This window comes from Ostrinia nubilalis, chromosome 6, assembly GCF_963855985.1.
Source record: "Ostrinia nubilalis chromosome 6, ilOstNubi1.1, whole genome shotgun sequence".
In the NCBI taxonomy this organism is placed as follows: domain Eukaryota; kingdom Metazoa; phylum Arthropoda; class Insecta; order Lepidoptera; family Crambidae; genus Ostrinia; species Ostrinia nubilalis.
Window position 1 is genome coordinate 1,439,965 of NC_087093.1, and position 24,585 is coordinate 1,464,549.

At 37.5% G+C, this 24,585-nt stretch overlaps 1 protein-coding gene and 2 long non-coding RNA genes across 4 annotated transcripts in view; all 3 read left to right on the plus strand.

The window, feature by feature from the left end:
- LOC135072395 (uncharacterized) overlaps nt 1-623 on the plus strand; it is a 72,044-nt gene extending 71,421 nt beyond the window's left edge. For both annotated transcript variants that reach the window (XR_010257424.1, XR_010257425.1), the window contains exon 3: nt 552-623. This is a non-coding gene — a long non-coding RNA (uncharacterized LOC135072395). The remainder of the gene's footprint in view (nt 1-551) is intronic.
- A 59-nt stretch (nt 624-682) lies between these two features.
- LOC135072782 (kinesin-like protein CG14535) overlaps nt 683-24,585 on the plus strand; it is an 86,308-nt gene continuing 62,405 nt past the window's right edge. The window contains exon 1 of the mRNA XM_063966819.1: nt 683-717. The gene's annotated coding sequence lies outside the window, so the exon portion shown is untranslated. The remainder of the gene's footprint in view (nt 718-24,585) is intronic.
- On the plus strand, nt 21,801-23,046 carry LOC135072392 (uncharacterized). The gene is made up of 2 exons (XR_010257420.1): nt 21,801-22,334; nt 22,573-23,046. It is a non-coding gene; the product is annotated as an uncharacterized LOC135072392 (long non-coding RNA).

The window sequence follows — 24,585 nt, forward strand, 5'->3', positions numbered from 1 at the left end:
CGCCCGCGACTTCGTACGCGTGGATCCCGTTTTACCTCCTTATGTACCTATTTAATTTTGCAAAATCCCGTCTTAGTGATCACCTACGTTCTAAAAGGAACCTTTGAGACTTTCTGAAATTTCGTGATGAGTCAGTGAGTAAGTCAGTCAGTGACAGCGTTGCCAGTTTTTTTTATGCCAAGTCGAGACTTTGGTACTTTTTGAGTGAAAATAGCGGGATTCTTCCGTCAGAAGCAGGACATAGTAAAAAAACGTATATAGGTCAAAAGTTTTCAAATATTTATCTTTTTATTTGACTTAAAATTACGTTTACGTGACAATAGATAGCAAAAGTAGCCATAACAAAAAAATAATATTTTAAACCACGTGCCACGTACGGTGGAGTTCTCTCCGAAAAGCAGGACCGAGCCTGTCCCGTGCGGGATATTTAAATTTGATTTAAAAATCGGGACGCCCCGCCAAAATCGGGACGTCTGGCAACGCTGGTCAGTGACCTTTCGCTTTTATAGATATAAAAGATACCAAGGACTTAAGAACCTCTCTTGTTCCAGGACATCGACCACAAAATGCAGCAGCGGCTCGCCGCACCGAGAGAAGAGGCGGCGGGACGAGGAGGCGTCCGGCGGCTTCAGCGCCGCCCTGCACAGGACGCCGCCGCCGCCGCCGCCGGCGCTGCTTCGGCGGCTGGGCGTCAAGGAAACCACCGGCGTGGGGAAGGTCAGTGGACTTTACATAAGCGGTAATTATGTTTAGGTAATGTTTTTAAACGAGCGCATCGGTGACTTCCCACCAGGTGTTTTCACGTATACCAACGCCACGATATAACTTTATCGAGACATATTAAAGAAACATAGCAAACGCATGAGAAAATATTTCAAACTCTTCCTCCGGGTCTTGCTACTCTCAATCCAGATGTTGCGTACCACCTGTGACACATTTTCAAGCTGTGAACTAGTGTCGTTTTAACAATGCAATGCACCGTTTTCTACACAAGCGTCTTTGAGCTTTTTTACACTTATAAGCTAACGTCAAAGAAAATAACTCTGAAATCATGTAAATCCTTAATAAATTAATTATTATTTAGATTTTAAATGTTCATGAGACTCTAAAATTGGAATCGCAAGATCATTTAAACAATTTAAAGGAACTGCGAGGGCAGTGTTGTCTGAAACGCAAAGTGGAGCGCTCTTGAGAAGTATCGACATTTTAAATCCATTTAACTCCAGACAAAACTCTTCAATTAGCGCGCAAGTTAAGGCGAGTGCACAACGATGAAAAATATAAAAATGTATTCAATTAAAGAAACCAGAAATAATCAAATAAATTGTTTTGTATAGTTACAATCAACCACTTAATTTAATAAGCTGTGAAACCTAAATCAAACTTTTGTTTAATTGGTCCTATTCAAGGTACTAGGCGGCTAGGACATACTTATCTAATCTGTGCCTAATTACTGATCAAGCTTGCATTTTGCACCAGTTAAGATCGCAAAGTACAATCTTGATCAGCAGAAATAATAAAACATATTGTAAGACCTAATTAAAAAAGCATCATTTTTTTGCCTCTGGCACGTTTGCAATGTGCACCTACCCCAAAGCCAGCCCGCCAGTCTCGCCCTCTACCTAATTGTTCGCGTAATGAGTCAACTGATGACCCCGCTAATGAGCGCGTGACGCTGCTGCATTTCCGGACAGCCCGGACACTCCTTTATCTTGACCGTTATCTGATGCCGGACAACCTGAACACTACTTTTTATTGTCCGCTGTCCGAGAGCTATAAACAAAGTAACATTTAACGCTAATGAGCGCGTGATGCTGCAGCTCGCGGACAGTCCGGAAAATCCGGACACTCCTTTGTTTTGACCGTTATCTGATGCTGGACAACCTAAACACAACTTTTTATTGTCCGTTGTCCGAGAGTTATAAACAAAGCAAAACTTAATTTCGTTAGGGTTATTTTCGAGATCGATTCGCTACGTAGCCAATGTGCACCTAGCCCAAAGTCAGCCAGCCCGAGTTTCTCCCTCTAATTGTTCGCGTAATGAGTCAACTGATGACCCCGCTAATGAGCGCATGACGCTGCTGCAGCTCCCGGACAGCCCGGACACTCCTTTGTTGTCCGGAGTCCGAACTTTAGAGAAAGTTACATTTAATTTTATCAGATTGAATTGTTTGGTCGCTTCGCTATGTCACTTTTTGAACTTTATTGTTTCGATACATTGTTTTTTGTTACTTTGTTTTCAAGTACAGGATACTCTTTAAATAGATACAAACGTCACATTAATAATTCCAACGATTTGATTTTATCGAGCAATTAATTATGCTCTTCTGTCATTAAGTACCTACTACAGATCTCTTTACTAAGTGCATCATTAAGTTATGGAAAATAAAATATCATAAAAGCAAAACTGTTCATTTCCTCTTGATGAATTTTATCAGTGCAGTGATGACATGTTATAGGTTCCTAAATAAAAATGAATGAATTTAACTGTAGCGTTCAGATTTTTTAAATAGCTTTTAGCAAATCGGTAAAGTATTTGTTATTCCAGTAAAATGCAGATTCCAGACTGCTGAAGTACCCACGTTTACAGGTTTTACTACTTGAGTGAAGTCCGACGAGGTTCGAACAAAGAGTTTTCAATTTGCTAAGAACTCTTTTAGTTTCGCGACGGGAATTCCGAATTCCAAGTCGTTCGGGTACATTACGCTAAACATTGCGACTGAGACTTTTTAAGGAGTCGTAATAAATGCTTTTACAGCAAAACTATAAGTAGGTAGGTATAGTCTTCTTCATAAGTAGCATAATAATTGTTATTGGAAATGTAGCGCTTTTACCGAGCCATTTTATCGATTTTACGTGATGAACATTTCAAGTTTAAAATCGTCGATAAGATTTTGTCACGACGCGCATCTTAGCCCAGATGATAAAAGCATTGGTGTTAGATTTACGAGGTCGATAGTACAAGAGTGTTTTCATGGTATGGACGTCGGCCTTCACAATTTTATCACAGTCTAAACTTAAAAATACTTAACCCCTAAACGCCTCCAAAAACAAACCTCATCAGCGCGAGCATGTAAAAGAGCATCGGGAGTTAACCCTTGCGCTGCATCTTGTTAGCGTCACTTATCGCGTTAACCCCCGCCCGCTGTAATTGCCAGCGCGTAAACAACAAATAAACGATACTGTAGCGACGACGGTGCCGGTGTTGGACTCGCGCTTGTTAAACTTAGGTCTTTTTAGGTGCAAAAAGTATGAACGTATTTTAGTAATCATGTTTACGTGGAAAATTGAGTTATCAAGCCGACCGAATCTAGCAAGGCTATAAAAATTATGTAATTTTCTATCAAAGAACTTGTTTTGTCAGTGTGAATTTTTTGCTTCAAACGAGCGAAGACAGTCCATAGATCTATTAGATAGTCCGCATTCGTATCTATCTAATGTGCAACAAGTAGAGATGTGCCGCTGAGAAAGTTCTCGTTCCCGGCAATATTCCCAGTGAGAATATTCTCGAGAACCGAGAACGCTCCCGGGAATATTCTCAGTGTTCTCGACAGAATACATTTAGTTTTAATTTAAATTTTGTTGTTTATAGGTGATATTATTTGTAATGTTTCGATGTTTTATTAACTGGGCGTTAAGACTAGTCGTTATAAACAAGGCATAAAACGTGTGAGTGAGATATTGCAGTCTTGCTCACTCTTTTCGTGGCGAACGCGTGCCGCGGCTTTTGGACTCGGCTACGATATTTGAACATCAGTGTGCCTCTGAGTTTTAAGGCCCTTGCCACCCTGGCGGATTGCAAGCGGATTCAAAGTGGATTTAAAGCGGATTCAAAGTGGATTTAAAGCCAAGAGGCGACGCGACGGAGAAGCCGTGTGAAAATATCGTGAAGCTTCCCGAAGGCTGCCCAGCCGAGCTGGATTCGATGATTGACCTTTTTTTCGAAGTTGGACCTACCTAACTGGACTGTTTGCCCCAGGTATACATTATATTCAACAACTTCGAGTATAGAGTCTCCAACTTTTAGAGGAGTGGGTGCAACACTGTTTTTAGACATGATTTTTAAATCTTGTCCATGTTTATTTTGAGACCCACTTGTTGAGAGACTCTATTGAGACCATCGAGCATTGTGCCTAGATCTTCCACGATCTCAGCCATGACTGCGATATCGTCTGCTGTCTGGGTTATGTACTCGCCGTTGATATGTATGCTGAATCCGCTCCAGCCCAGAAGCTTGAAAACATCGTCCAGGGTGGTGGTGATGACGTCTCCCTGTCTCACCCCTCTCTGCAACTGGATAGGTTTCGGGTCCTGATCTTAAAACGGACTGTCACTGTGGCGTGTTTGTACAAGCCTTTCAACATTTTAATGTATCAATAGTCAATTTGGCTGGAAGACGTAGCGTGGGCAGGCCTCCTACTAGGTGGACCGACGATCTGGTAAAGGTCGCGGGAAGAGCCTGGATGCGGGCAGCGCAGGACCGTTCATTGTGGAAAACCTTGGGGGAGGCCTTTGTCCAGCAGTGGACGTCATTTGGCTGAAAAAAGAAAGAAAGAAAGAAACAAGTCAATTTGGCACAGTCGAAGAGACTGAAGCACTGCCCATGTCTCAATCGAATCGAAGGCTTTCTCATAGTTCACAAACGCAAAGTGGCTGATTATACTCCTTGATCTTCCGTATAATCTGCTGTAGCGTATTTATTATGGTATGTGGTACTAAAGCGTTTTCGAAAAACGGCTTATTCGGGGGGCTGAAAGTCGTCGAGCCTGCTAGCGTGACAATTCGTAATGACTATCGAAAACAGCTTGTAGACATGGCTCAGAAGCGAAATGGGTCTATAATTCTTCAACAAGGTTTAGTGCCTTTAGTACCGGCGTTCCGCCTGCTTTCAGAAGCTCAGACGTGATTACGGTGCCTTGTTGTTTTTCAGCTGTTTGAGAACCATTCTGATCTCGTGCAGACCAATCAATCTAGCTAGCACGTATTTTCTATAAAAATGTGTCAAATGATCCGTCAAACAGGCTATCCACAACTTATCCAAAAGTGGCGAAACAGGCCCTTACTAAGCGATTGTGAAATATGCCCGTAATGTTAAATAAGAATAGTTTAAAAAACTAAAAACACGCTTTTAATTACTAACAACATTAAAAAGTCAAAAATCATCAGGACCTTGGACATCATCTAGCATTAAAGTGCTCTAAAAGACAAATCCAACGAACCCAAACTCGATGAGTTTCCGCCGTTTCTTTTAAGAGTTCCTATGGCTACCTCCTGACTCCATCATTAGGACCCTGGACATTATCTAGCACTTAAAGATCTCGAAAAGACATCCAATGAACCCAAACTCGATGTGATTCTGCTGTTTCGTTTAGGACTTCTTTTGGCCACCTTCCAGTCCCATCAGACCAGCTGGTACCACAATATTGTATTGTCATAATGTCATATAGTTACATATAATTGCCAAGTTTCATAATGATACAAGACTTAGAAGTGCGTGTAATTCAGATTCTAAGATTCCATTACATAGTTAGTTACATACACGACGACCTAATAAGAGCGTGTTTAAAACGAAAAAATTGACAGTTACATTATTTAATTACGTGTAAAAAGAAATTTCTGTCATCTTTCATATCATTAAAACGACATTTCACGACGAAAAAAATAAAATATAATAAAGTTGCAGTTGCCAAGAATATTGCCGAGAAAGTTCCCGAGAATATTCTCGGGAACACTGAGAATATAGCCTTTCACTGCAAATAGAGTGTATTGTTTAATATACACTTATCTGTTGACTTCATTTAATACTATTTTACTTAAGAAAGTTTGTTTATTTCCATTTTATAAACATGATTCTCAACCTTTCTCACTTAGGAGAACGCTCCCGGGAACGCTCCCGAGAATATTCTCAGCTGAGAGAGCGTTCTCGGGAACGGCACATCAATAGCAACAAGTAATTGAAATAGGTGTTATAGAAAATCCAAAAAATATTTTTTTAATAAAAAATCGAAAGTCGTGTCATAATTTAAAAAGTTACACCTATCACAAAGCCCAGCGCTCTTGCACAAAATAGATAGGATCAAATTACAATCTACATAAAGTGATGTATTGTAGCTCTATCAAAAGCAGCTTTTGCTTACTGTTTTGTAAACCAGGCACAAAATATTGTAAATTGTAAATTGAAAATATTTTCATTGGACGTCATTCTCAATGCACATCGAAGAGGTCGATGGCTATAATTCGAGCCCTGTCTCGCGAGGCTCGGACGTGCCGGCCCGCCAGACCGCTAATGTCATAAGACGCGGCTAACGAGCCGCATTGCGGGAACCAGACGATCGGGCTCGGGACACGTCGCAGATGATCTTAGTCTGGCAATGCTCGAAGCACGACAATAAAGCGAGCTATTTGAGCGGGTCGCACAAAGGGTTAAATTAAGCTACGACGACAATGTTTTTTTTTTTCTTGGAAACAAATACTGAGTCAGTAATGTCAAATTAATCAAGGCATATAAAAGACTTGATGTCCCCGCGACTTTGTACGCGTGAAAACTATTCATTTAAATAATTTTCCCAAATTGTTCAATTAGTGCGTTCAACTCTTCAGCTTATAATATTATAAAATAGATTCAATGCAAGATATAAAAAACCATAATATGTAATCGAATGTTTTTTTTTATTAAATTAAGAAATCAAATCTTACGGACGATCATGAAAGAAGTTTCCCTAAAAGAATTTTATTCCTACTTGTAGCTTAAAAACTTACAAGTTGATGAAAATTATTCTCTAGAACAATAATAATTAGGATTCAAAGTAATTGACGCACCAAATATCACTTTCAGTGTATTCAATTATAATTTGATTGCATACATTTTATGTGTCCTTTACTACCCCTATCACAGCCGTCTCTTTATTATCTTAATATATTACACGATTGAGTGCCTTCAGCCAAAATTGTATCCCGGAGTAATAGCGAATTACCATGATTTTTACGAGCCATAACATCGGAGACGCGGTTGTTACAGTACATATAATAGATATAGTATAATGTTTAGAGAAATAAAGGGGCTTGTCGCAGCGATTTTCCGCCAAATCGATGGCGCGCAGATATCCCGAAAACGTGCCCATAATAAAAATATAGAATAAACATTATTGAGCGCTGAGGGTAGCATTTGAAGTAAGATTTTTCCTGTTTACCTTGTTTTAAGATTTTGCCTTAGTTCAGGGAAAAGTGTAGGACGTATAGGTTAAATGAAAGTATCATTGTCGAGCATAGTCCCATCGATATACGCACTAGATTTTGCGATCCGAACACTTTATGTTCAACTGAACTGTATTGCAATCCATGCACCTTACTTTAGTGCGACTTTTACATTCATGTAAGAAGCGATCTAGCGCTGCATGTTTTAAGTTCGATTAGACGACAGAACTAATGCAGCAGCTGCAGCGAACTTTTGTTTTAATTATTTACAAAATGGAGCAAGAATTTTGCTTACGATAGCTTCTCTATCCTTTAAATCTCTCAACTCAGAATCATAACGTTATTTGAGAACGTGACCATTGTTATGGGCACGATCTTCAGAACTAGGAAATGACATTTAGAGAGAGATGCAAACTCCTAATTGGTCTAAACGAGAAATGTCAGACGCCTTCGGCAGCTCATAAAATGTAATGGTTGCAGAAAAAGATCAATCTGTTCTTCCTGCAGTTGTTTAAGTTGTGTATTCTTGTTGTTATTGGTCTTACGAAATTATGGTTTGAAATTGAGAGCAATAAAGCATTTACTAATTAAATATCAACTTATTTTGCAGAAACAACAAACTTAAAGCTTCTAACAGTTTCTAACAATTTCATCGACCCTGTAATTTTGAAATAACCCTTTAACTGGTCTTAGAAAAATATTTTTCCTGTACCGAATATAGTGACATGATTTCTGCCACTGCCATTTAAATTTTTAAAGTATCAATTCCATTCCATCATCAATATTATAATATCAGAAGCTGAATTTCTGTATTACTCGTATATTATCAGGCATCTGTAGTTTCGTTTTGTTTCCTTTATTGGTCTCATTTCATGGGGATGATGCACAATCGTGATTTTCCGCTGGATCGCCAAATTATGTGTGTTAAATTTCGAATGACATGAGCTGGCTCCCCCAAAACCTTTGTAAAATATAATTCTGAGTACAATCAGATATTGAAAATCACTCACTCCATAATAAATCCTATGGATCTATGTCCTATGGATAATGTTTTATGCTCTGCTGCTGTTCAAGCTACAGTATTCAAATTCATAATGTGTGAGTTTAAACTATACTTAAAAGTCGAGGGAAAATAGAAGAATTCGTGAAAGACGGTTACTTTCTTAACTAAATAACGGGTTCATGCCATAATGTAGCCATAGTCAGCGAGTTTATTTCAGGCAATAAGTCAGAGAGGCATTTAGTGCAATTTGTATAGTCAAGTCGAGCATATCACACTATGCAAAATAGCATCTTTTACAACGTCACATATTACTTACTTATGAAGAAAGTTCTTAGTAAGAACTTCTTACTGCAGTTAGTACACATTTCTATCCATGTGTTGTTAAAAGTAAAAGTTGCCGGTTTTGCGATTTCCTAATGCTGGATGAGTTGTAGCCTGTACAAGCAAAAGTGTTGCAGAATGAAGCTCAAATCAAATCCATGTTTAGCCATTCGATATTGAAACTTCAATTCAGACCTAGATTTAATCTAGTTTTGAGTTTCAGAAAATCATAGAGAGACTCGACTCGTTTCAATCTTATTTGAGGCTTTTGGCTAGTTGAATTCAATATTTAGAGACAATCACAGTCCAGAGGCCGCTACCAATGGATCAACATGGAAAGCATTGGGGGAGGCCTATGTTCAGCAGTGGACGTCCTATGGCTGAAATGATGATGATGATGATGAGTCCAGAGTAATGAGATTGAATTGAGTTTTAAGACTGACTTAAGAGAAAGGAGAGCCTTCTCCACTTCTCTCAGCTGCGCCTTTATCGTGCCCTGCAGTTGGTAGCATCGTGCCGCTGCTTTTTGTCCCGGGCCGTGGCATTCAGTTATCAGGACCTAGATTGCTCCTTGAATTGCAAATTTGCCGGCTTCCGCGAATACTTAGCCGTTAATTTTTTATATTGTTCCAAGTTCAAATCGATAAATGTCACAGCAGACCGTATAGGATACAATAATAGTGTCTCAATAATAAAGTGTGCTGCTGAAAAGTTGGGATAAATAAGTTAAATACAGATCTGGAGAAATTATTCGAAGAATGAATATCGCAGCAGTTTCCAAATCAAACGTGACGAGTTTTATTCCAAAACATTAAAATGAGGCATTGGAATAGACTGGTAATGTAAATAGACAACAAGACAGGATTAAACGCTCGTTTTTTACGACAAATCAGATTTGAAGAAGTTAAGTCGTTTCTCCAATGGAACGTTGTCTGAAGCCTATGCAGACTTTTGAAGCCAGTCACTTGAGATTTTGTGACTTCAATGACTACAATTCCAATGACTCAAAAGACCTACATACTCGTACAACATATTCACATCAACAAAACACCTTTTGTTGCACACTATCCAATAAATTCCACGGAAACATCCAGCAAACGTGTCGGCGATTCCCGGGCGTGCGTCAAAACAATCTCCCGCGTTATTAGAACTAATGCTATTGGCCGGGCCCGGGGGACGGGCTAGTTTCGTGTTTAGTGGACTACGTAATTCGATTCCGACCCGAGCACGGCGAAGTTTTTATCAATTGTGCTCGTAATCGCATCACTATGAGACGTTTGGAGCGGTGGAAGTATATTTTATGAACGATTTGGTAATGCAACTTTGTATTCCAAAATTGGTATGTTATCTACCTTTGAAATGATTGCCGAAACATTTTTTGGAATAATATTTATTAATTTCTGTACTTACGAGCAAAAGTAAGGAATCAAACCCCTTGTATTTTGTTCCGAGCGATCTTAAAATTTGAATAACTCTGTTTTTATATTACTTTTAAAATGATAAATTTATAGTTATTTAATTTTTAGCGTTAAGAGTCGCATCTCAAAAGTCGACGGGTTCATCCAGTGTCTAAGTAGCTCAGTTGGAAGAGCAGTCGCCCGGCAAGCGGAAGGTCGTGGGTTCAATTCCCGCCTTAGGCAGTTCGATTTTTTCAAGTTATTTATAATTTTCAGATAAATTTTTTATTTATCTTTTATTAGTAACTAGCTTTCCGCCCGCGGTTTCGCCCGCGTGGAATTTGGTCTGTCAAAGAAAAACTTTATCGCGCGTGTCCCAGTTTCAAAAACCGGGATAAAAACTATCCTATGTCCTTTCCCGGGACACAAACTATCTTTAAGCCAAATTTCGTGAAAATCGGTTCAGTGGTTTAGGCGTGAAAGAGAGACAGACAGACAGACAGAGTTACTTTCGCATATAATATTAGTATAGATTAGTTCTTATGATCGCTCGAAACCAATAGGGTGATTTCATATTTTTGCTCGCGAGTGTAGTTTTTTTGTCTACTTAATTGCAAAAATAATTAACAGCGTAATAATGTCTAAGAGGTTTTGCAACAACACCTACCTATTCCTTATCCATATTCTGTAGGGTCTGACAGAGATGTTAAAGAACGTCACAATCTTGCGTTTCGTAACATTATTCAATACCATCAAACTCCTTATACATACACATCTTTCTAGTTCGAACTTCTCTACGATCCAAATCCAGGTGGTCAAAACTTGGTCAAACCACGGTAATACTATCATACAGTATTGTAACTTCATATAAACACACGGAACGCGAGCTTTCCTTCGAAATTCAAATCTCGGTATGCGCTCGACATGCAAAAGTCGGGGGTGTCGCGAATGTGCCACAGTAATAAACGGACGATCTGTTGTTTTTTAAACAGTAAGCGCTCTTTTTTTATAACAATAATTACAAGTAGGTACCTATTTATACAGGGTGTTAGGTAAATGGGTTTATAAGCCGATACTAGCCCATGTTAACATAATTATGCATATAAATGGTATGGTGAAGTCAGTGATATCATCATTTCATTTTTTTAATTTTCATACAAAATAAAATTTATAAAATCAGATTTGTATGAAAATTAAAATTATTAAACTGATGATATAAATTTTCTTACTTCACCATACCATTTATATGCACATGTTAACATGGGCTAGTGTCGGATTATAAACCGATTTACCTAACACCCTATATAATAATCAAGCATTTTGTACACCTTAGTCGAGGCGAATACATTTTACGGTCATAAATTTATAAGATTTGTTACTAAATCTTTACCCAAATATTTTTTTTTAAATTAAATCTACTTATCACAAAACAACATGCATTTTTATCCTATTTCATTCACAAAATGTTTTGTTTGTCAAAATAAAATAAAAATTACAATCACAAAACTAGATAGAAATTCTAAGTAGGCAGATGTAATGAAAATAGGGTCTGCAGGTGGGCAGCCCTATCGCATGTTGTCAAACCGTGACGTACCGCGCGGCTGTTGACATTTATTTCAAAAATATGGCCGAGTTGGAATACTGTATAGATAGTATTACCGTGGTCAAACTATCTCACTACTCATATCTTCTGGAAGTTTAATAGTTTGTCCATGTCCAGGCCGGGTGTGCTCCTCCTGTCAATTTGTACCGGCCAATGAGATCGACGGCCATTGCCCGCGGGATTAAATCCTTATTGATTATTGGACCCTTTTTTATTCTGTGGTCTCTGTGCGATGAGATGATGGCGGAATTTGAATTTGAATAAGGAACGACCATAGACTGTAAGAAAGAAAGTAAGAAGAAATGTTTATTCAGTATCATCGACAATACAATTAACTTACAAGAATACTTAAAAATTATCGAGTAGGCAATTACAATGATACTGAAAAGGTCCAAAGTACATAACTTTACTGGATTCAATTGAAGCTGGTGTATTTTATCTTAGATCTAGGTATTGTAATGGTTGAAAGAAACACGCCCGTATTCACAAACGATGCTTGCTTAAGTAAAGCAGCAAATCGAACGCACAGCGTTGAATAGAGCTCTGTTAAATAATGTTTAGAGTAATGTTTGTGAATACGGGCGAAAGTTGCCCGACTTCGACTAATAAATTCAAACATCTAATGCTTAGTCCCAAATTAAGCAAAACCTGTGTACCTACATAAACATTACAACATGATATTATTTTGTCTGCAACGGAATTCTTGCAAACCTCAAAATTATGTCGAAATCAAAATCAATACTCTTCTTTACAATAATCTTCCTCTCTCATGTTTTACTCCCTTTTTTCAAATATCAGTGCTAAAATTATATCTATTGTATTTTATGTCTAAACTTTCGTTAAATAACCCTCCTTCTGACGCAGTCGAGTAAAAAAAGAAAAGCTGGTAACCTTTCATGTTTTTGTAAGTATAATAATGTGAATGTAAAGACAAAAGTCAGGGAATCTCGTGACTTATCCACCACCCTCATCCCCTGGGCACAGATGATTTATACAGCAGGCAGAGGGTCCGCCATTGATACGAACTACAGACCTACTTCTTGCGCTTTGATGTTCACTTGATGGGAAGGAAACATATCAATTTAGGAATTGTTGCCGTTGTTTTTTACACTATTTTTCTTGCTGCGTTAGATTAGAGGGGTGGGATCAGCTGTGTTTTGATGTATGTTGTGCTGATGTTATATTATTGTAAGGGTCCAGATTATTATATGGCCCTTAGTAGTTAAATTAGGTATAGTAGTTTACTACTGTATTACTTAAGTAATTAGTGGTCACAAAAAGCAAATATTAGAACTTACGAGTAAATAAGATTCGACTGTCATCCGTACAAGGGAAGGTACGGGTAACTCATTTCGGTCATTTCATATGTTAAAATAAAAGGCACAATCGATGAATCCTTTTGAAAACAACCTCTACTTACGCTTTAAATAAGTAGATACTCGTATTTACTTTACTATAAGTAGTCGACTCCATTATGTTATTTTTCTCTTACGTGTATTTATTTCTTTTCTTGTGTGGTGTATATTAAAGGGTGTACTATCTACCAAAGCATTGAAATTAGACAACGATTACAAATACCACCAGCTGTCATATTGACAATCGCCATTGCGTTGTCCACCACAAACCTTATTGGGCAGTAATGACCTACATAGCGTAAGGGACTTATGAATAAGTCCGTTATTTGTCCCGCGCCCGGGACAAGGGTCCCGCATTCCCGTGAGACGGGATGAGGGCGAATTTTTCTTTTATTGCACGCTTTTTATTGTTTTATTACAAGCGATTACTATCTTCTAACAGTTCACTCGCCCGCTTTATGAAAATATATTTTCTAGCCTTGTTTACTCAATACTCAATTCTTTATTGCATCCATAATGTTTAGGTACAGTACTCAAAAATTAGTAGGTGTTTCATGATAAACTAAAGCTGGCAATACTGATTCGAGTTTCATTCACTATTTTTTCTTATCATCAGCCTATATGTTGTTCTAAAATAATGGTAGAGCAAGCGCGATACGGCCTTCAAGTGCCCTGAAAAATTAAATTTCATAAATGTTGAGTTGCATAACAAAAAATTGCAGGTATATTTTTGTTTTTCTAAATACAACCGATACATGAACAAAAAACTGTTACAAACCTGCAATGTATTTCAAATAAAAACTAAAAATTTACAGCGCAGTCGCGTCCACCTAGACTGGTAATAAATTCACACCAGCAGAGGATACAAAGGAACTCATAATTCAGTTAAAACTCAATAAACAGCTCTGGGGATAGGTGGGCTAGGTTTTATCAAAGGAACAACTCGGGCGGCCGTTGGGCGCGGGAACGCGACGGGTTTTATGGCACTCGTATTTTTTATTCATGTTTTCAGCACTGCAAAAATTGGCAAAGAAATGAGTACTGAAATTCAGATTTTTTATTGATTTTTACAAGTAATATCCTGGCTTTTGACGTAGCTCGATAGATAAACTACATAACATGATCGTTCCATAGCTTGAAATCGTCTTTCTGTTTCCTGCAATCAGAATAATTTTACTTGCACTTACTTGTAAATATTCTGTAGTTCCAAATTACATTTTCCACTGAGAATCCAGTTCACAGTATTGTCGGCACAAGCTCATTAAGCCCAGCTGTTTTTACAAAAGCCACTGCGCTGTTAAGCACCGCAATATCAGATATTTAAACAGTCGTGTTCTCGCCGATAACCGCCCGTGTGTTTACAGCCGTACGGAGCGGGAGCTGCCCGTATTTTTATGCAATTACCCACCATTTTCAGGTGCGCTGGCCTAGGAAAATAACTCCTACCCCAGAGACCTTCTATTATTTTGTTTCGTTTTTAAAATGCAGAGTTTTCCAGAATAGTTTTATTTCCCGCAATATTAACGCGTTAAGGCAACTGTTTTCTTTCGTTAAAAATACACGGTATGAAAATGTTAAGGAAAGGAAGGTTTTGATAACAAATCCCTATTTTGTTTACTTGTAAAGTAAAATACAATTTCTACCATAAACTATCGCCAATATAAATAAATTTAACAAGCAATAAGCTCACTCCTAAAAAGTACCCAATACCCATGGTTCAGCTACAAGTTTTCAGTGTAGGTACCTACATATCCTTTTTTTTTATGTGACAGGAGGCAAACGAGCAGACGGATCACCTGATGGTAAGTGATTAGCGTCGCCCATAGACTGTAATAGTAACATCAGATTTCATGAATGTTAAGATATCTTCGAAGGTGCGTAGATCAAAGAGTTAGTTTTCGCTTTTAAACAAGGTTTAGCCAAAAACGATCTTATTTAATCCTTGTTCAGAATGTTTTAGCGTGTATCTAATTTCTATTCAACCCCAGGTCTGATAGCGGTCTAGATAAAGCCTCTCTCTCTCCCAGGGAGGGTTGTTTTTATCAAATTATCCTTTTGGCACGCACCCAGCGCAGCCGCGTTATGCAACAGTCTGAATATTTTATATTCTAGTGTATTAACTGCGTTGGAGCGGTTTGTTTAGCCAGTTAGGCTACACGAGAATTTTAGAAAATTATTAGTAACCTTTCCATATTATGGCGAGCGTAGATTTTCAATACAATGCACCCTTTGAAGACTGAGATATCTCTGGAACGAAATCGACTTTATATGACTGAAATTGCTTTTAAAATCTTATGAGTAATACTTTCCATGTATACCTATCATACGGGAGCATGTCACTACATCCTAGTGGTAATTTTAACCTCCTTTCTGTATACGAACGACAATACATAAAGCAAAATACCCCATATTACTTCACAAAAACTATAGTTTGATGTCACGGCGATTGTAACTTGGAAGAAACCAATGCAAACTAACCTACAAGAGGTTCTTTGACTTCTAAAACACACTAACTACGAGATTGCACATTTTTGCCACAAGTTTACTCATAACTTAATTTGCAACTTTAAAATTGTGTTGCCATAAAAGAGTTCGTGTAACCGCAAGTAACAGCTTTGTTGGGAAAGTGCGGGTAAAAGACCTCTTTCAAAGTTCTGATGTCGTTAAATAAATTTCTAAAAACTAGTCGCGGTATACCAGACTTAAGTACAGTCAGCTTCAAATAGTTCGTGACACCCAAAATGGACAAATAATTGACAACAAAACCCGAAAGTATTTCCAATTGTAACAAAGACGTGTTGCAAACTTTTTGGTTACTTTGGGTGTCACGAACTATTTGACGCTGACTGTACCTAACTACCTATGCTGTTCAGAACGTTGGTGTTTGTTGGTTACTTAAAATAGCTCCAAATTACGTTAAAAATACGTAATAATAACAACGTTTCAGTCTCATTAAACGATATGAGCGTTACAATAGTAACCGAGGACAAACTTGACTTTCACTGGTTGAGTTTTTATTGGCGGTCAAGCTGTAGATATTGGCTACACAGGAGTTGCAACGGTGGGAACGAGAGGTGGGAATAGTCACAAATAGTAACCGAGTTTCTTGGCTGTTTCTTCTCAGCACTGGTCCATATTAGTGTCCCAAAGTAGCAGGGTCTTACAGAAAATAAATGAGTTTTAAAAGTTTCTATTCACACTACTAATTGATACTTGTTAACCAGTTAGGAAGCAAATATTATCTCAATTCAATAAAATAAAACTAGTACACTTACAGTATACTATTACCATATAGATAAATGTAAGTACCTACTATTTGCAGGACATATTCTTACAAATTAGGCAGCTTTAAGCGTAAGTTTAGCCGTGGGCTGGTTTTTATCAAATTTCCCCTTGTTGGCGCCGGTCCAGGCAAATACAGTGCAGTTACTGCTGTAGAAGTACCCTGTTAGGTTTCAGTGAATTAGACAACTAACATACACGGAACTTTTATATGGTGTAGCCAAAAATTATGTCGTCAGTATTTTAAAATGTAGTTAAACCCTTTATTCTTTTGGTTGAACACAAAATAACGTTTGCTGCGATTGCATAATTTACATTGGCGTAATTTTCACTTCAAAAATAAGGTTAAATCTTACAAAAAAGCAATGTCCTCACTTTTTCGTTCATCTTTGGACTCATTTCATGTTATCAATGTGTTTTGTCCTATTCGCTATGTGGGACATCAGTAACCCAAACGTAGACCCTCTGGTAGAGAATTAATATACATACTAGCAGTGCCCGTGACTTCGTACGCGTGAAAATCATTTTTGCTCCGCACCTATTACTCGTAGCGTAATGGTATATAGCCTATAGCCTTCCTCGATAAATGGGCTATCTAACACTGAATTTATTTTTATTTTATTTAAACTCTTCAGCTTTATAATATTAGTATAGATTAAATCTATGAAGTTATCTACTCCGTAACTCCAAACAAAATATTAAAATTATGTAAAACATCTTTTCAACGAATCAAGCAAAGACTTAACGTGTTCAATAGTTTTAGCCCCTTGTTAAAGCATTGTAAGCTATTCAAACCTGCTCTAGCCAAACAAGGCGTGATCTCCTGCAGCTAGTATCCACGTGCTGTAGTGGTAATTGGATTTAATTAAAACCCTAACTCGCCTTGTAAACAGCTGAGAACAGTGTAGAGTTGCTGTTTAGTGCTAATACCGTGGCACGAAGCTCCTGTGCTATGTTATGTAATGACAGTAGATATGTGCGAAGTCCTTTGTTAATTATGTACCTACTTCATCATTTTGTGTTACCTTATTTTATTATATTAGGGATAACAAACAATTGCACAAACAGATTTAACAAAATGTCTTACAAATACATCTTATATAACTGTAAAACCGGCACCGTTATCCACGAAAAAAACACACAGTTACAATAAATAATAAATAAATCTTTGGACACTTTTCACACAGCGCCAGCTAGCCCCAAAGTAAGCAACTTAATGCTTGTGTTATGGGTGCTAGCTTAACGGATATAGTACTTATATACTTTTTTTTTTTAATATCCTTGTATATTACTTTTACATAGCCCATATTCAGTCGGAAACTAGTCCAAAGCTTTTTGATAACACATTCGCGTCAAATTAAAAAAAAATCATGTCGACACACAGAACAGATAAAAGACGAGCGGCGTTAATTTTAAAATAGTTTTCAATTTCACAGATAACACCTATTTTTATACATAGCGCAGTTCGCAAATCATTGCGAAAAACGTTTTCGAACGATCCAAAACTGTCAGCCGATTCAAAAGCTATTTCGGTGTATTTTATCGGCCGAGTTGGACAGTGGCTATTACTTTAGAGCCCTTTAAATTTTGAATACAGCCCCGTCTAGCAATTCCGGCGTGGCTAAATATACGGAACGGGCCGCGACCCGCCGGTTTGTCGCCGGCATTTTTGACTTTTTGCATCCGCTCTTCGCTAATGGCACAATAGACGTGCAGGTTTATTCAGCAGTCTTAATATGAGCTGTTTTGGATGACTCTATCAGCTTTTTTTTTCTTTTTTTTATCCACAACGAGGAAGCTCTTGGCCTGTATCTCACCTGATGGTAAGTGACGATCAGGCCGAAGGTGGAAGCGAGCTTCACCCGGAATCCTCAACCACGGAGGAACTGGCTATCTTACCTCTAACTGCCGGAACACAACAATGCTGTTAACATTGTTGTTATGGCGACAGACTTAGGTAAGATGGTGGTAGCTAGCCAGGCGGACTTAGAACAAGCCCTACCACCAACCAAACCGAACAGAAAAATCTGCCCCCACTGGGAATCGAACCCGGGATCTCTGCGTCTGAAGCAGGTGGTCTTACCACTAGACCACAGAGGCGGTTATTGGCTTCGAAGTGCTAACGTAGCAGTGTGGCATAATTTGTACCAATCGTTCGTTTGTTTCAATCAAATGACGTCCAGAGCTGGACAAAGGCTTCCCTCAAGGATTTCCACTACGACTGATGACTATCTCCAGATCATCGGTCCACCTGGTGGGAAATCTGCCCATACTATGACTTCCGATACAGATAATAATATACTTAATTTTGTTTCTGTTTCTCATTCATCCACTTTGTATCTTCCGTTAAAACTTGTCTATAGTCTGGTCCGTGAGCACGTAGAATTTTTTCCAATGACCCCAAGCTACCCATCCTTATCGCTCGCGCGTAATTATATTGCTTGCTTGCAAGGATGGGCAGCTTGGGGTCATTGGACGGGATTCTACGTGCTCACGGACCAGGCTTTAGTAAGTATATTTGAAATTAATGTCCATGGTATGATGTTTAATAAACTTAATTGAAAGAAAAACGCTTTTATGAAATTGATTAACTACCGTCAATAATACATGCAAGAGCTTTTTTTGACGTACATAGAGGATCATGAACCAACCGAGCCCACGTCCACTGCAAGAATAGCGATACGGATCCATTTAGAAATGAAACTACGCGACATGACAGCGGAGTTAGCCCCCGACTGCCTCTGCATATTAACTCGGTTACACACTGTGAAATGGACGCGGGAATGGGCAAAAGTGATAAGTTTTATTATCAACTACGTAAGTAAGAAACTGATACGATGGACATTGTATTGACAAAGTCCAAAGAGGACTTTAGATTTTTGATAAAACTTTATTATTTTGACATTAACAGATCGCTTGTAATAATATCATAATTTAGAGATCTGTTGTTATAGGTGTACCAGAATCTCATGGCAAATAGGGAAAATAAACTTTGTTGAGAGCAATACTGGGGAAATTGGAATAAACGATCTTGATACTGTTTAATTTTTTGATTTTAAATAATTTTAATATTAATGAATATGAAGTACGAATATACATTTTAGGTAGGTATGTGTATGAAGAATGTTGTTATACATCGGGTTTTTAACATAGGAAAATGTCTTGAAAAATAAATAAATCGTATATTACTTTAATTAACTAATTTTATTATGCATCATACTTTTAACTTATCACTTCATTCAGAACTAGAAAACGATTCTAAGAACTCCACTTGCATTTCTTTTCTTCAATAGATGATCAAGATAAAGAGGTATTGTAAATAATTTGCTCTTCCAGCATTTCAATGGAGAAGTTTCCTGATGTTAAAAACACTATATTTCTCTGAATGGGATTAAAATATATACCAAAACTAAAAAGACTAATTATACCTACTAAAAAATAATCTTGAGTGTTGTATATTGGGAATAGGAGAAATAATTATAGTTCCAAAATACTGAACTGTCCTATGCATGACATTGACAGTGGGGCGCCACCGTCAATACCGGATCGCTGGTTCCGATTTTTGCTATGTTGGAAACCATATAGTTGAACGATAGTAGCGCCACCCTGTCATTGAGTTTGGTGGGACAGTTCAGCTTGGGTCATCTATAACACGCTTTTCCAATTATTCGCACTGACATATATTGTCTGACATTAGATAGAGACTATTTTACCGACCGCTTATTTTAACGTCAGGCCGTCAATGGTAGGCGCAGCCACGCACTTAGCGGTGTTAATAGGCAACTACCTAACAGTCCCTCCCCCTAGTTGACTATTACTAGAACTAATAATAAAGATACACATCGTCCCTGGGGCGCCTGCGTTGCCTTGCTGGTCTTGTTGATGCTGCCGACTCGGTCGATTCAACAGGCTCTGGCGTGTCTGTACAATGTGTTTCTCCCGACATAGACTCTTCTCTCTGTTCATCATCAGGTGAATTTGCTTGAACCATCGTTGCGTCGGGCATCGACACAGGTGCATCACTATCGTCCCCTCCGACGAAGTCAGCGCCCGGGTGGTCGGTTTCAGGCGCTGTTTCTGGCATCCTTGTGGGTGATGGTGATGATGATGATGTGAGGTCCTGAATATTTATGTTGAGATCCCGTCTTGGGCTAGGATTTTCGTCGCGGCGCCCCTTATATAACATTAACTGATTTTTATGCTTATTAACACAGCTTGAAGAATCGTTATCTTTAACTAAGTACATAACTTTACTCTACTGAAAAATTAAAAACTGCTAGATTTAAAAAAAAATGGATCTGTTAACAGCACTGGATCAGGGGTGATTTACTGTTTGTACTCCGAATGACTGTCGTGAGTACACCGATCAAAATGGCGTGAATAGTTATTCGCAACTTTAGGGCCCTGTAACTTATTTATTTGTAGAGATATTTTCATGATTCTTTCACAATTATTATAAGTTTTACTTATATTTATTTCAAGTATATTTAAAAGAAAAAAAGTGGAAACTTCTCCATTATTCAATCTTGCTTGATGAAATCTTTATCAATTTTCTTTACATGGTCATAACATTTTGACCATTCCTCTGCACCAATTTGTGAGATATACCTGAAAACCCCGATAAAGCCGCTATTAAGTAAGAATAATATAAAAAATCATAACCCTCCTTCTGACGCAGTTGGGTAATAAACTAAATGTATCAAAACATTTCAGTCCAACTTACTGTCAACTTGACGACGCACTTTAGAATCAAAGATTGACTTTGAATTATGCCTTATTTTACAATTCACATTGAAAACAATATGACTTACTTGAGATTTTTCGACTTTTTCACAAAAATAATAAATAGTCAAGAAGAGATTACAAAATTTTTGCAGCGGCTGACAGATTTCATAATTTTCTTTGACAGGTGACAATTAAACCATAGACAATTGCCATATGAAAAACACACTTTTCCAATATTTTTGTTTGCCATGAGATTCTGGTAGACCTATAACATGAACACTTCTTTGGAAGAAAATATCGCGTATGTATAGCGTAGCTCCAATATTTCTATTTAATAAGAAAGTTTGGACAAAAAAAACTAGAGATCCACTTTACATAGTAAGACCAATAAGACTACAATTAATCGCGAAGTCTCAGCAACTAGGTAACATATACAAACTTGAAATTTGGCAGGTAGGTTCCTCCAGGAAACTCCACCCCTAAGGGGGTAAAACGGGGTTCACGCGTACGAAATCGCGGGCGGCCGCTAGTATATTATAATTTAAAAATAACACCAATGTCTCCAATCACATGACTATAATTCAAAGTTTATTTAACAAGCCTAAAACTACATAAAAGGGGTGTACAGCATGGAATAACGATATGTTATAACAACGCCGTTATAATAACGTTATAGTAACGGTTATTGTACATTACCGTTTTGAAATTAAGCCAGTTTTGTTGTGGATGAACACAAAGGCACGCGGGAACAAGATTAATTAAATTATGGCACAAAGCGCTAATGTAACTGAGTCAACATATTTCGTAATTAAACCAAAATAATTCTGTTTAAGTTACGTTAAAATCGTTGTGTCTGCAAATATTACTAAATTAACTTATGCTCGTTTTCACCATCAATCCCTAATTTTTAAGTGACTATCGGAATTCTTGTTTAAATGAAAGCCCCATAAGTAAAAGTAATCAGTGACATTTATTTTTAACTTCTCAATTATAATCTAATTAAACCTACGCACAACACGTCCGCCATTTCGAGTACGAGGGGACCGGGAATGAGGGTGTCATTTTGACAGCTCCACAGATAAAGTATTTTATCGAATAAGACCGAATGAATGATTATATTCAACACCCCGGCTCAAGATCAAGTCTCAATTTTCTTGGCCAAATTGACTTGAACTTGCAGACAATAAATTTAATCTTTAAATAGCAACACTTGGCATGAGCTGTCACAATGACACTTGACATTTGACATTGACACTAAAATTTTAGGTTATACTATACTTATCTTACGTCTCGATACAAAACAAGTCTGAAATATTCAAAAAATCAATATTAATCAACACAACTCTGATGCTATAATGTGGTTAAAACATAATACAACTAAAATATTAATCGCAAACTAATACAATCCAAGAGATTTACAGAAATAGTTATGTTTAACCTGGCACAAAGACTTTGTAAGTATATCTGCTTTATTTTCATTAGTACACACATATTTCAATGTAATTAAGCCTTTTTTAACAATATCCTTAATAAAATGAACTTTGATATCGATATGTTTCGACCTTTTGCTATTTTCGTAACTTTCTATCATCTTAATTGTACTCTGATTATCTATATATAATGAGCAAATCAAATCTTTATCACAATGCAAATCTTTTAACACTTCTCTAATATATACTGTTTCACTTACAGATAACGATGCTGCGTAGTATTCAGATTCCGCTGTGGACAGTGAGACCGATGATTGCTTCTTGGAACTCCAACTGACCAAGTTGCCTTTGTGGAAGATTGCAACTCCACTCACACTTTTGCGGTCCATTTGCTCGGATCCCCAATCTGAATCTGAAAAAGCTATTAAATTATTATTTTCTTCTCTTTTATATATTAATCCCATATGTTTTGTTTGTTGCAGGTATCTGAGGATTCTCTTCGCAGCTGTCCATAAAGTTGGTGTTGGGCAGTGCAAGTATCTACTTAAAAACCCAGTGGCATAAGCGATGTCTGGCCTGCTGATAGTAGCCAAGTACATGAGTGAGCCTATGAGCTCTCTGTAAGGGATGTTTTCCATGATTTCTTCGTTTTCATTTATTTTTAGTCCGACTTCCATTGGTGTATTGCAACCCTTGCAATCTTGCATATGAAATTTTAATAAAATCTTTTCAATTATTTGTGTTTGTTTTATTTCTGTTTTATCCAGTGTTTGTGTTATTTCCATTCCTAGAAATTTGCTTATATTTCCCATATCTTTAGCTTGAAATTCTTCTTTTAATTTATTTATTATTTTCTGTCCATCTCCAATTACTAGTATGTCATCCACAAATATAAGTATGTATACATTTCTTCCTGAGTACAGACAAAAGTCACTTTGAGATTGCTTTAGTCCATTTTCTGTCAAAAACTGATTTAACTTTTCATTCCAGCATCTGTGAGCTTCTTTTAATCCGTAAAGAGCTTTTCTGAGTTTTAGTACTTTTCCTTGTTTTTTATTTACACCTTCGGGATAATCTATATATATATCTGTATTTAATTCTCCATTTAAAAACGCTGTTGGGATATCTAGTTGTTTGATACTTAGATTTTCTTGAACTGCTTTGTTTATAAATAATCTTATTGTTGTCATTCTTGCTACTGGTGCGTAAACATTCTGAGTGGTTTCTTCTTGAAAGCCTTTAGCCACTAATCTGGCTTTATTAGTGTTGTCAGATTTTGTACGGAATACCCATTTTGTATCGATTATCTTGTGACCTTTGGGTAATTCACACTCTTCCCATGTGCTCAGCTTTTTATGTGCTTCTAGTTCCTTCTCTATAGCTTCTGACCATCCTTCTTTCTGTATTGCTTCTTTGTAGCTTATAGGATCTTCTGAGATTAATGCATACGCTATATTTGTCATGTCATAGTCATCATATTTCTTAGGAATCTTTACTTGTCTCTTTTCACGATGTAGTTCCTGGCTTTCTTCTGTGCCTTGTACTGGTTCTTCTGTCATATCCATGTTTGTCATATCCGTGTCTGTCATATCCGGTGTAATATTCTTAGAGTTTTCTTCTTCTTCACTTTCTTCTATGTGAATAGTATTATGATTCTTTTCTTCTTCATATCTGTAATCTGCCTCATCAAATCTTACATCTCTTGACTCTATTATCTCATTAGTCTTTGGATCCCATAGTCTATAGCCTGATCCACAGTATCCTATCATTCTCATAGGTTTTGCTCTTGGCTCTAATTTGCTAGGCCTTGGAAGTATTAGGCTCCAAGCCTTTGCTCCGAAAACTCTCACTTTATCCAGATTGTTTTTGCCATACCATATTTTTGCTGGTGTGTCATCTTTAAGTGCTTTCGTTGGTGACCTGTTTATTATATAGGCCGCACATCTGATTGCCTCACCCCAGAGATACTTTGGGAGGTTGGTTTCTAATAACATTGCTCTTACTTTGTTTAGTAAAGTTAAGTTCATTCTCTCACAGATAGAGTTCTGCTGTGGAGTGTATGCGCATGTAGTTTCTTGTATAATTCCATGCTCTTCATAGAATGAATGCAGTTCCTCATTTAAAAATTCTCCACCTTGGTCGGTTCTGATTCTTCTAACATTGTTTCCATTATTTTTCATAATCTTTATGTACCTCATAATATAATCCTTGGCTTCATTCTTTGATTGCAGAAGATGTACCTCCAAGAAATGTGAACAGTCATCTATGATGGTTA